Raw genomic sequence first — 12,133 nt, 5'->3', positions numbered from 1 at the left:
AAGGTGAGAGAGAGAGAGAGAGAGAGAGAGAGAGAGAGAGAGAGAGAGAGAGAGAGAGAGAGAGAGAGAGAGAGAGAGAGAGAGAGAGAGAGAGAGAGAGAGGAAGAGAGAGAGAGAGAGAGAGAGAGAGAGAGAGAGAGAGAGAGAGAGAGAGAGAGAGAGAGAGAGAGAGAGAGAGAGAGAGGAAGAGAGAGAGAGAGAGGGAGAGAGAGAGAGAGAGAGAGAGAGAGAGAGAGAGAGAGAGAGAGAGAGAGGAAGAGAGAGAGAGAGAGAGAGAGAGAGAGAGAGAGAGAGAGAGAGAGAGAGAGAGAGAGAGAGAGAGAGAGAGAGAGAGAGAGAGAGAGAGAGAGGAAGAGAGAGAGAGAGAGAGAGAGAGAGAGAGAGAGAGAGAGAGAGAGAGAGAGAGAGAGAGAGAGAGAGAGAGAGAGAGAGAGAGAGAGGAAGAGAGAGAGGAAGAGAGAGAGAGAGAGAGAGAGAGAGAGAGAGAGAGAGAGAGAGAGAGAGAGAGAGAGAGAGAGAGAGAGAGGAAGAGAGAGAGAGAGAGAGAGAGGGAGAGAGAGAGAGAGAGAGAGAGAGAGAGAGAGAGAGAGAGAGAGAGAGAGAGAGAGAGAGAGAGAGAGAGAGAGAGAGAGAGAGAGGAAGAGAGAGAGAGAGAGAGAGAGAGAGAGAGAGAGAGAGAGAGAGAGAGAGAGAGAGAGAGAGAGAGAGAGAGAGAGAGAGAGAGAGAGAGAGGAAGAGAGAGAGAGAGAGAGAGAGAGAGAGAGAGAGAGAGAGAGAGAGAGAGAGAGAGAGAGAGAGAGAGAGAGAGAGAGAGAGAGAGAGAGAGAGAATTTTGTTCTAGCTTTCATCATCTCTATGTCATCTCTTTGTCGTGTAATTTCTTAGTCATGTTATGTCTTAGTCATGTCATTTCTGACAGTCATATAATTTCTTTGTCAAGTAATATCTTACTCTAATGTCTAATTGTACAGTTATATCATCTAATAGTTATGCCATCTCTTCCAGTCATGTCACGTCTTAGTCATGTCATCTATTAGTCACATTATATCTTACAATATATATTATTTCTCACAGTCAAGTTATCTCTTATTGTCATCTCGTCTCTTACTGTTATGTCATATCTTACTGTCATATTATTTCTTACCCTCATGTCATCCTCTACAGTAATCTTGGGGTACGCACCACTCTCCTCATCACTCAACATTTTGGGACAAGCAGTTGAGGAGACTCATCGCTAGTCCTGACCAAGTGTGGTTACAGTGCTCATCAGAGCCTTCAACGGGGAATCCTCGGTATTAAACTGATTTTTGCAACACGGCGAAATGCTAGGAACTTGTACCACCTCCGCCGAGGATCAGCCAGGTATTGCACAAGCCAGATGTTGGCGGGAAACAACAGTTGATCAGCGAAGTTGGAGAATCTGTGGTGAGAGTGATGGACACTGCCTTGACCACTATCTCCGTGAATGTGAACACCTGAGAGACATTAGAAGTATGTGTAGAATAATAAACCCCACATTATTTGAGTTAGGAAAACACTATTGGTCAAGATTCCCCCCATTTTACACCCGCAAGATAACGTAAGATTTTCCTGGGTTGACGAATGTTAATCTTCTTGTTTGAGGAGCTGTTCAATTGAGACAGTTGAGCAAGCCCCAGCTGTGTCTGGGTACAAGTGACAGGATGAACAACCCAGCGGGTTTTCTTCCTATTGGGGAGTGTTGTACATGCTGCTATGGCGGTGTGTCCACTCACAGGATGAGTGGCGCTGCCCAATACTGTCACTATGGCGGTGTGTCCACTCACAGGATGAGTGGCGCTGCCCAATACTGTCACTATGGCGGTGTGTTCACTCACAAGATAAGTGGCGCTGCCCAATACTGTCACTATGGCGGTGTGTTCACTCACAGGATGAGTGGCGCTGCCCAATACTGTCACTATGGCGGTGTGTTCACTCACAAGATGACTGACGCTGCCCAATACTGTCACTATGGCGGTGTGTTCACTCACAGGATGAGTGACGCTGCCCAATACTGTCACTATGGCGGTGTGTCCACTCACAAGATGACTGACGCTGCCCAATACTGTCACTATGGCGGTGTGTTCACTCACAAGATGAGTGGCGCTGCCCAATACTGTCACTATGGTGGTGTGTTCACTCACAGGATGAGTGGCGCTGCCCAATACTGTCACTATGGCGGTGTGTTCACTCACAAGATGACTGACGCTGCCCAATACTGTCACTATGGCGGTGTGTTCACTCACAGGATGAGTGGCGCTGCCCAGTACTGTCACTATGGCGGTGTGTTCACTCACAGGATGAGTGGCGCTGCCCAATACTGTCACTATGGCGGTGTGTTCACTCACAAGATGAGTGGCGCTACCCAATACTGTCACTATGGCGGTGTGTCCACTCACAGGATGAGTGGCGCTACCCAATACTGTCATTATGGCGGTGTGTTCACTCACAGGATGAGTGACGCTGCCCAATACTGTCACTATGGCGGTGTGGCCACTCACAGGATGAGTGGCGCTGCCCAATACTGTCACTATGGCGGTGTGTTCACTCACAAGATGAGTGGCGCTACCCAATACTGTCACTATGGCGGTGTGTCCACTCACAGGATGAGTGGCGCTGCCCAATACTGTCATTATGGCGGTGTGTTCACTCACAGGATGAGTGACGCTGCCCAATACTGTCACTATGGCGGTGTGGCCACTCACAGGATGAGTGGCGCTGCCCAATACTGTCACTATGGCGGTGTGTTCACTCACAGGATGAGTGACGCTGCCCAATACTGTCACTATGGCGGGTGTTCACTCACAGGATGAGTGACGCTGCCCAATACTGTCACTATGGCGGTGTGGACCACTCACAGGATGAGTGGCGCTGCCCAATACTGTCACTATAGCGGTGTGGCCACCCACAGGATGAGTGGCGCTGCCCAATACTGTCACTATGGCGGTGTGTCCACTCACAGGACGATTGGCGCTGCCCAATATTGGCACTATGGTGGTGTGTTCACTCACAAGATGAGTGGCGCTGCCCAATACTGTCACTATGGCGTTGTGTCCACTCACAGGATGAGTGGCGCTGCCCAATACTGTCACTATGGCGGTGTGTTCACTCACAGGATGAGTGACGCTGCCCAATACTGTCACTATGGCGGTGTGTTCACTCACAGGATGAGTGGCGCTGCCCAATACTGTCACTATGGCGGTGTGTCCACTCACAGGATGAGTGACGCTGCCCAATACTGTCACTATGGCGGTGTGTCCACTCACAGGATGAGTGGCGCTGCCCAATACTGTCACTATGGCGGTGTCCACTCACAGGATGAGTGACGCTGCCCAATACTGTCACTATGGCGGTGTGTTCACTCACAGGATATGTGACGCTGCCCAATACTGTCGCTATGGCGTACTGTGTCCACTCACAGGATGAGTGGCGCTGCCCAATACTGTCACTATGGCGGTGTGTCCACTCAGAGGATGAGTGACGCTGCCCAATACTGTCACTATGCCGGTGTGTCCACTCACAGGATAGTGACGCTGCCCAATACTGTCACTATGGCGGTGTGTCCACTCACAGGATGAGTGACGCTGCCTAATACTGTCACTATGGCGGTGTGTCCACTCACAGGACGAGTGGCACTGCCCAATATTGACACTATGGCGGTGTGTCACTCACAGGATGAGTGACGCTGCCCAATACTGTCACTATGGCGGTACTGTATCCACTCACAGGATGAGTGGCGCTGCCCAATACTGTCACTATGGCGGTGTGTCCACTCACAGGATGAGTGACGCTGCCCAATACTGTTACTATGGCGGTGTGTCCACTCACAGGATGAGTGGCGCTGCCCAATACTCTCACTATGGCGGTGTGTCCACTCACAGGATGAGTGACGCTGCCCAATACTGTCACTATGGCGGTGTGTCCACTAACAGGATGAGTGACGCTACCCAATACTGTCACTATGGCGGTGTGTCCACTCACAGGATGAGTGGCGCTGCCCAATACTGTCACTATGGCAGTGTGTCCACTCACAGGATGAGTGACGCTGCCCAATACTGTCACTATGGCGGTGTGTCCACTCACAGGATGAGTGGCGCTGCCCAATACTGTCACTATGGCGGTGTGTCCACTCACAGGATGAGTGACGCTGCCCAATACTGTCACTATGGCGGTGTGTCCACTCACAGGATGAGTGCCGCTGCCCAATACTGTCACTATGGCGGTGTCCACTCACAGGATGAGTGACGCTGCCCAATACTGTCACTATGGCGGTGTGTCCACTCACAGGATGAGTGACGCTGCCCAATATTGACACTATGGCGATGTGTTCACTCACAGGATGAGTGACGCTGCCCAATACTGTCACTATGGCGGTACTGTGTCCACTCAGAGGATGAGTGGCGCTGCCCAATACTGTCACTATGGCGGTGTGTCCACTCAGAGGATGAGTGACGCTGCCCAATACTGTCACTATGGCGGTGTGTCCACTCACAGGACGAGTGGCACTGCCCAATATTGACACTATGGCGGTGTGTTCACTCACAGGATGAGTGACGCTGCTCAATACTATCACTATCGCGGTACTGTGTCCACTCACAGGATGAGTGGCGCTGCCCAATACTGTCACTATGGCGGTGTGTCCACTCTGAGGATGAGTGACGCTGCCCAATACTGTCACTATGGCGGTGTGTCCACTCACAGGATGAGTGACGCTGCCCAATACTGTCACTATGGCGGTGTGTCCACTCACAGGATGAGTGACGCTGCCTAATACTGTCACTATGGCGATGTCCACTCACAGGACGAGTGGCACTGCCCAATATTGACACTATGGCGGTGTGTCCACTCACAGGATGAGTGACGCTGCCCAATACTGTCACTATGACGGTACTGTGTCCACTCACAGGATGAGTGGCGCTGCCCAATACTGTCACTATGGTGGTGTGTCCACTCAGAGGATGAGTGACGCTGCCCAATACTGTTACTATGGCCGTGTCCACTCACAGGATAAGTGGCGCTGCCCAATACTGTCACTATGGCGGTGTGTCCACTCACAGGATGAGTGACGCTGCCCAATACTGTCACTATGGCGGTGTGTCCACTCACAGTATGAGTGACGCTGCCCAATACTGTCACTATGGCGGTGTGTCCACTCAAAGGATGAGTGGCGCTGCCCAATACTGTCACTATGGCGGTGTGTCCACTCACAGGATGAGTGACGCTGCCCAATACTGTCAATATGGCGGTGTGTCCACTCACAGGATGAGTAGCGCTTCCCAATACTATCACTATGGCGGTGTGTCCACTCACAGGATGAGTGGCGCTGCCCATTACTGTCACCATGGCGGTGTGTCCACTCACAGGATGAGTGGCGCTGCCCAATACTGTCACTATAGCGGGGTGTCCACTCACAGGATGAGTGACGCTGCCCAAAACTGTCACTATAGCGGTGTGTCCACTCACAGGATGAGTGGCGCTGCCCAATACTGTCACTATGCCGGTGTGTCCACTCACAGGATGAGTGACGCTGCCCAATACTGTCACTATGGCGGTGTGTCCACTCACTGGATGAGTGACGCTGCCTAATACTGTCACTATGGCGGTGTGTCCACTCACAGGACGAGTGGCACTGCCCAATATTGACACTATGGCGGTGTGTCACTCACAGGATGAGTGACGCTGCCCAATACTGTCACTATGGCGGTACTGTGTCCACTCACAGGATGAGTGGCGCTGCCCAATACTGTCACTATGGCGGTGTGTCCACTCACAGGATGAGTGACGCTGCCCAATACTGTTACTATGGCGGTGTGTCCACTCACAGGATGAGTGGCGCTGCCCAATACTCTCACTATGGCGGTGTGTCCACTCACAGGATGAGTGACGCTGCCCAATACTGTCACTATGGCGGTGTGTCCACTAACAGGATGAGTGACGCTACCCAATACTGTCACTATGGCGGTGTGTCCACTCACAGGATGAGTGGCGCTGCCCAATACTGTCACTATGGCAGTGTGTCCACTCACAGGATGAGTGACGCTGCCCAATACTGTCACTATGGCGGTGTGTCCACTCACAGGATGAGTGGCGCTGCCCAATACTGTCACTATGGCGGTGTGTCCACTCACAGGATGAGTGACGCTGCCCAATACTGTCACTATGGCGGTGTGTCCACTCACAGGATGAGTGGCGCTGCCCAATACTGTCACTATGGCGGTGTCCACTCACAGGATGAGTGACGCTGCCCAATACTGTCACTATGGCGGTGTGTCCACTCACAGGATGAGTGACGCTGCCCAATATTGACACTATGGCGGTGTGTTCACTCACAGGATGAGTGACGCTGCCCAATACTGTCACTATGGCGGTACTGTGTCCACTCAGAGGATGAGTGGCGCTGCCCAATACTGTCACTATGGCGGTGTGTCCACTCAGAGGATGAGTGACGCTGCCCAATACTGTCACTATGGCGGTGTGTCCACTCACAGGACGAGTGGCACTGCCCAATATTGACACTATGGCGGTGTGTTCACTCACAGGATGAGTGACGCTGCTCAATACTATCACTATCACGGTACTGTGTCCACTCACAGGATGAGTGGCGCTGCCCAATACTGTCACTATGGCGGTGTGTCCACTCTGAGGATGAGTGACGCTGCCCAATACTGTCACTATGGCGGTGTGTCCACTCACAGGATGAGTGACGCTGCCCAATACTGTCACTATGGCGGTGTGTCCACTCACAGGATGAGTGACGCTGCCTAATACTGTCACTATGGCGATGTCCACTCACATAGGACGAGTGGCACTGCCCAATATTGACACTATGGCGGTGTGTCCACTCACAGGATGAGTGACGCTGCCCAATACTGTCACTATGACGGTACTGTGTCCACTCACAGGATGAGTGGCGCTGCCCAATACTGTCACTATGGTGGTGTGTCCACTCAGAGGATGAGTGACGCTGCCCAATACTGTTACTATGGCGGTGTCCACTCACAGGATAAGTGGCGCTGCCCAATACTGTCACTATGGCGGTGTGTCCACTCACAGGATGAGTGACGCTGCCCAATACTGTCACTATGGCGGTGTGTCCACTCACAGTATGAGTGACGCTGCCCAATACTGTCACTATGGCGGTGTGTCCACTCAAAGGATGAGTGGCGCTGCCCAATACTGTCACTATGGCGGTGTGTCCACTCACAGGATGAGTGACGCTGCCCAATACTGTCAATATGGCGGTGTGTCCACTCACAGGATGAGTAGCGCTTCCCAATACTATCACTATGGCGGTGTGTCCACTCACAGGATGAGTGGCGCTGCCCATTACTGTCACCATGGCGGTGTGTCCACTCACAGGATGAGTGGCGCTGCCCAATACTGTCACTATGGCGGGGTGTCCACTCACAGGATGAGTGACGCTGCCCAAAACTGTCACTATAGCGGTGTGTCCACTCACAGGATGAGTGGCGCTGCCCAATACTGTCACTATGGCGGTGTGTCCACTCACAGGATGAGTGACGCTGCCCAATACTGTCACTGTGGCGGTGTGTCCACTCACAGGATGAGTGACGCTGCCCAATACTGTCACTATGGCGGTGTGTCCACTCAGAGGATAAGTGACGCTGCCCAATACTGTTACTATGGCGGTGTGTCCACTCACAGGATGAGTGGCGCTGCCCAATACTGTCACTATGGCGGTGTGTCTACTCACAGGATGAGTGACGCTGCCCAATACTGTCACTATTGCGGTGTGTCCACTCACAGGATGAGTGACGCTGCCCAATACTGTCACTATGGCGGTGTGTCCACTCACAGGATGAGTGGCGCTGCCCAATACTGTCACTATGGCGGTGTGTCCACTCACAGGATGAGTGACGCTGCCCAATACTGTCAATATGGCGGTGTGTCCACTCACAGGATGAGTAACGCTGCCCAATACTATCACTATGGCGGTGTGTCCACTCACAGGATGAGTGGCGCTGCCCAATACTGTCAACATGGCGGTGTGTCCACTCACAGGATGAGTGGCGCTGCCCAATACTGTCACTATGGCGGGGTGTCCACTCACAGGATGAGTGACGCTGCCCAATACTGTCACTATGGCGGTGTGTCTCCTCACAGGATGAGTGGCGTTGCCCAATACTGTCACTATGGTGGTGTGTCCACTCACAGGATGAGTGACGCTGCCCAATACTGTCACTATGGCGGTGTGTCCACTCACAAGATGAGTGACGCTGCCCAATACTGTCACTATGGCGGTACTGTGTCCACTCACAGGATGAGTGACGCTGCCCAATACTGTCACTATGGCAGTACTGTGTCCACTCACAGGATGAGTGACGCTGCCCAATACTGTCACTATGGCGGTGTGTCCACTCACAGGATGAGTGACGCTGCCCAATACTGTCACTATGGCGGTGTCTCCACTCACAGGAAGAGTGACGCTGCCCAATACTGTCACTATGGCGGTACTGTGTCCACACACAGGATGAGTGACGCTGCCCAATACTGTCACTATAGCGGTGTGTTCACTCACAGGATGAGTGACGCTGCCCAATACTGTCACTATGGCGTACTGTGTCCACTCACAGGATGAGTGGCGCTGCCCAATACTGTCACTATGGCGGTGTGTCCACTCAGAGGATGAGTGACGCTGCCCAATACTGTCACTATGGCGGTGTGTCCACTCACAGGATGAGTGACGCTGCCTTATACTGTCACTATGGCGGTGTGTCCACTCACAGGATGAGTGGCGCTGCCCAATACTGTCACTATGGCGGTGTGTCCACTCACAGGATGAGTGGCGCTGCCCAATACTGTCACTATGGCGGTGTGTCCACTCACTGCATGAGTGACGCTGCCCAATACTGTCACTATGGCGGTACTGTGTCCACTCACAGGATGAGTGGCGCTGCCCAATACTGTCACTATGGTGGTGTGTCCACTCACAGGACGAGTGGCGCTGCCCAATACTCTCACTATGGCGGTGTGTCCACTCACAGGATGAGTGACGCTGCCCAATACTGTCACTATGGCGGTACTGTGTCCACTCACAGGATGAGTGACGCTGCCCAATACTGTCACTATGGCGGTGTGTCCACTCACAGGATGAGTGGCGCTGCCCAATACTGTCACTATGGCAGTGTGTCCACTCACAGCATGAGTGACGCTGCCCAATACTGTCACTATGGCGGTGTGTCCACTCACAGGATGAGTGACGCTGCCCAATACTGTCACTGTGGCGGTGTGTCCACTCACAGGATGAGTGACGCTGCCCAATACTGTCACTATGGCGGTGTGTCCACTCAGAGGATAAGTGACGCTGCCCAATACTGTTACTATGGCGGTGTGTCCACTCACAGGATGAGTGGCGCTGCCCAATACTGTCACTATGGCGGTGTGTCTACTCACAGGATGAGTGACGCTGCCCAATACTGTCACTATTGCTGTGTGTCCACTCACAGGATGAGTGACGCTGCCCAATACTGTCACTATGGCGGTGTGTCCACTCACAGGATGAGTGGCGCTGCCCAATACTGTCACTATGGCGGTGTGTCCACTCACAGGATGAGTGACGCTGCCCAATACTGTCAATATGGCGGTGTGTCCACTCACAGGATGAGTAACGCTGCCCAATACTATCACTATGGCGGTGTGTCCACTCACAGGATGAGTGGCGCTGCCCAATACTGTCACCATGGCGGTGTGTCCACTCACAGGATGAGTGACGCTGCCCAATACTGTCACTATGGCGGTGTGTCTCCTCACAGGATGAGTGGCGTTGCCCAATACTGTCACTATGGTGGTGTGTCCACTCACAGGATGAGTGACGCTGCCCAATACTGTCACTATGGCGGTGTGTCCACTCACAAGATGAGTGACGCTGCCCAATACTGTCACTATGGCGGTACTGTGTCCACTCACAGGATGAGTGACGCTGCCCAATACTGTCACTATGGCAGTACTGTGTCCACTCACAGGATGAGTGACGCTGCCCAATACTGTCACTATGGCGGTGTGTCCACTCACAGGATGAGTGACGCTGCCCAATACTGTCACTATGGCGGTGTCTCCACTCACAGGATGAGTGACGCTGCCCAATACTGTCACTATGGCGGTACTGTGTCCACACACAGGATGAGTGACGCTGCCCAATACTGTCACTATAGCGGTGTGTTCACTCACAGGATGAGTGACGCTGCCCAATACTGTCACTATGGCGTACTGTGTCCACTCACAGGATGAGTGGCGCTGCCCAATACTGTCACTATGGCGGTGTGTCCACTCAGAGGATGAGTGACGCTGCCCAATACTGTCACTATGGCGGTGTGTCCACTCACAGGATGAGTGACGCTGCCTTATACTGTCACTATGGCGGTGTGTCCACTCACAGGATGAGTGGCGCTGCCCAATACTGTCACTATGGCGGTGTGTCCACTCACAGGATGAGTGGCGCTGCCCAATACTGTCACTATGGCGGTGTGTCCACTCACAGCATGAGTGTCGCTGCCCAATACTGTCACTATGGCGGTACTGTGTCCACTCACAGGATGAGTGGCGCTGCCCAATACTGTCACTATGGTGGTGTGTCCACTCACGTCCTAGGATGAGTGGCGCTGCCCAATACTCTCACTATGGCGGTGTGTCCACTCACAGGATGAGTGACGCTGCCCAATACTGTCACTATGGCGGTACTGTGTCCACTCACAGGATGAGTGACGCTGCCCAATACTGTCACTATGGCGGTGTGTCCACTCACAGGATGAGTGGCGCTGCCCAATACTGTCACTATGGCAGTGTGTCCACTCACAGCATGAGTGACGCTGCCCAATACTGTCACTATGGCGGTGTGTCCACTCACAGGATGAGTGGCCCTGCCCAATACAGTCACTATGGCAGTGTGTCCACTCAAAGGATGAGTGGTGCTGCCCAATACTGTCACTATGATGGTGTGTCCACTCACAGGATGAGTGACGCCGCCCAATACTGTCACTATGGCGGTGTCCACTCACAGGATGAGTGACGCTGCCCAATACTGTCACTATGGCGGTGTGTCCACTCACAGGATGAGTGGCGCTGCCCAATACTCTCACTATGGCGGTGTGTCCACTCACAGGATGAGTGACGCTGCCCAATACTGTCACTATGGCGGTGTGTCCACTCACAGGATGAGTGACGCTGCCCAATACTGTCACTATGGCGGTGTGTCCACTCACAGGACGAGTGGCGCTGCCCAATACTGTCACTATGGCGGTGTGTCCACTCACAGGACGAGTGACGCTGCCCAATACTGTCACTATGGCGGTGTGTCCACTCACAGGACGAGTGACGCTGTCCAATACTGTCACTATGGCGGTGTGTCCACTCACAGGATGAGTGGCGCTGCCCAATACTGTCACTATGGCGTTGTGTCCACTCACAGGATGAGTGGCGCTGCCCAATACTGTCACTATGGCGGTGTGTTCACTCACAGGATGAGTGACGCTGCCCAATACTGTCACTATGGCGGTGTGTTCACTCACAGGATGAGTGGCGCTGCCCAATACTGTCACTATGGCGGTGTGTCCACTCACAGGATGAGTGACGCTGCCCAATACTGTCACTATGGCGGTGTGTCCACTCACAGGATGAGTGGCGCTGCCCAATACTGTCACTATGGCGGTGTCCACTCACAGGATGAGTGACGCTGCCCAATACTGTCACTATGGCGGTGTGTTCACTCACAGGATATGTGACGCTGCCCAATACTGTCGCTATGGCGTACTGTGTCCACTCACAGGATGAGTGGCGCTGCCCAATACTGTCACTATGGCGGTGTGTCCACTCAGAGGATGAGTGACGCTGCCCAATACTGTCACTATGCCGGTGTGTCCACTCACAGGATAGTGACGCTGCCCAATACTGTCACTATGGCGGTGTGTCCACTCACAGGATGAGTGACGCTGCCTAATACTGTCACTATGGCGGTGTGTCCACTCACAGGACGAGTGGCACTGCCCAATATTGACACTATGGCGGTGTGTCACTCACAGGATGAGTGACGCTGCCCAATACTGTCACTATGGCGGTACTGTGTCCACTCACAGGATGAGTGGCGCTGCCCAATACTGTC

The 12,133-nt window shown here is 53.1% G+C and overlaps 1 protein-coding gene across 1 annotated transcript in view; it reads right to left on the bottom strand.

Annotated features, from left to right (window-relative positions):
- Positions 1-12,133, bottom strand: part of LOC123757506 (endothelin-converting enzyme-like 1) — a gene marked incomplete in the record, with an annotated part of 321,501 nt that overhangs the window by 298,626 nt on the left and 10,742 nt on the right.

The sequence above is a fragment of the Procambarus clarkii genome, chromosome 22 (assembly GCF_040958095.1).
Source record: "Procambarus clarkii isolate CNS0578487 chromosome 22, FALCON_Pclarkii_2.0, whole genome shotgun sequence".
Lineage (NCBI taxonomy): Eukaryota > Metazoa > Arthropoda > Malacostraca > Decapoda > Cambaridae > Procambarus > Procambarus clarkii.
This window is presented reverse-complemented; position numbering and strand designations above follow the sequence as displayed.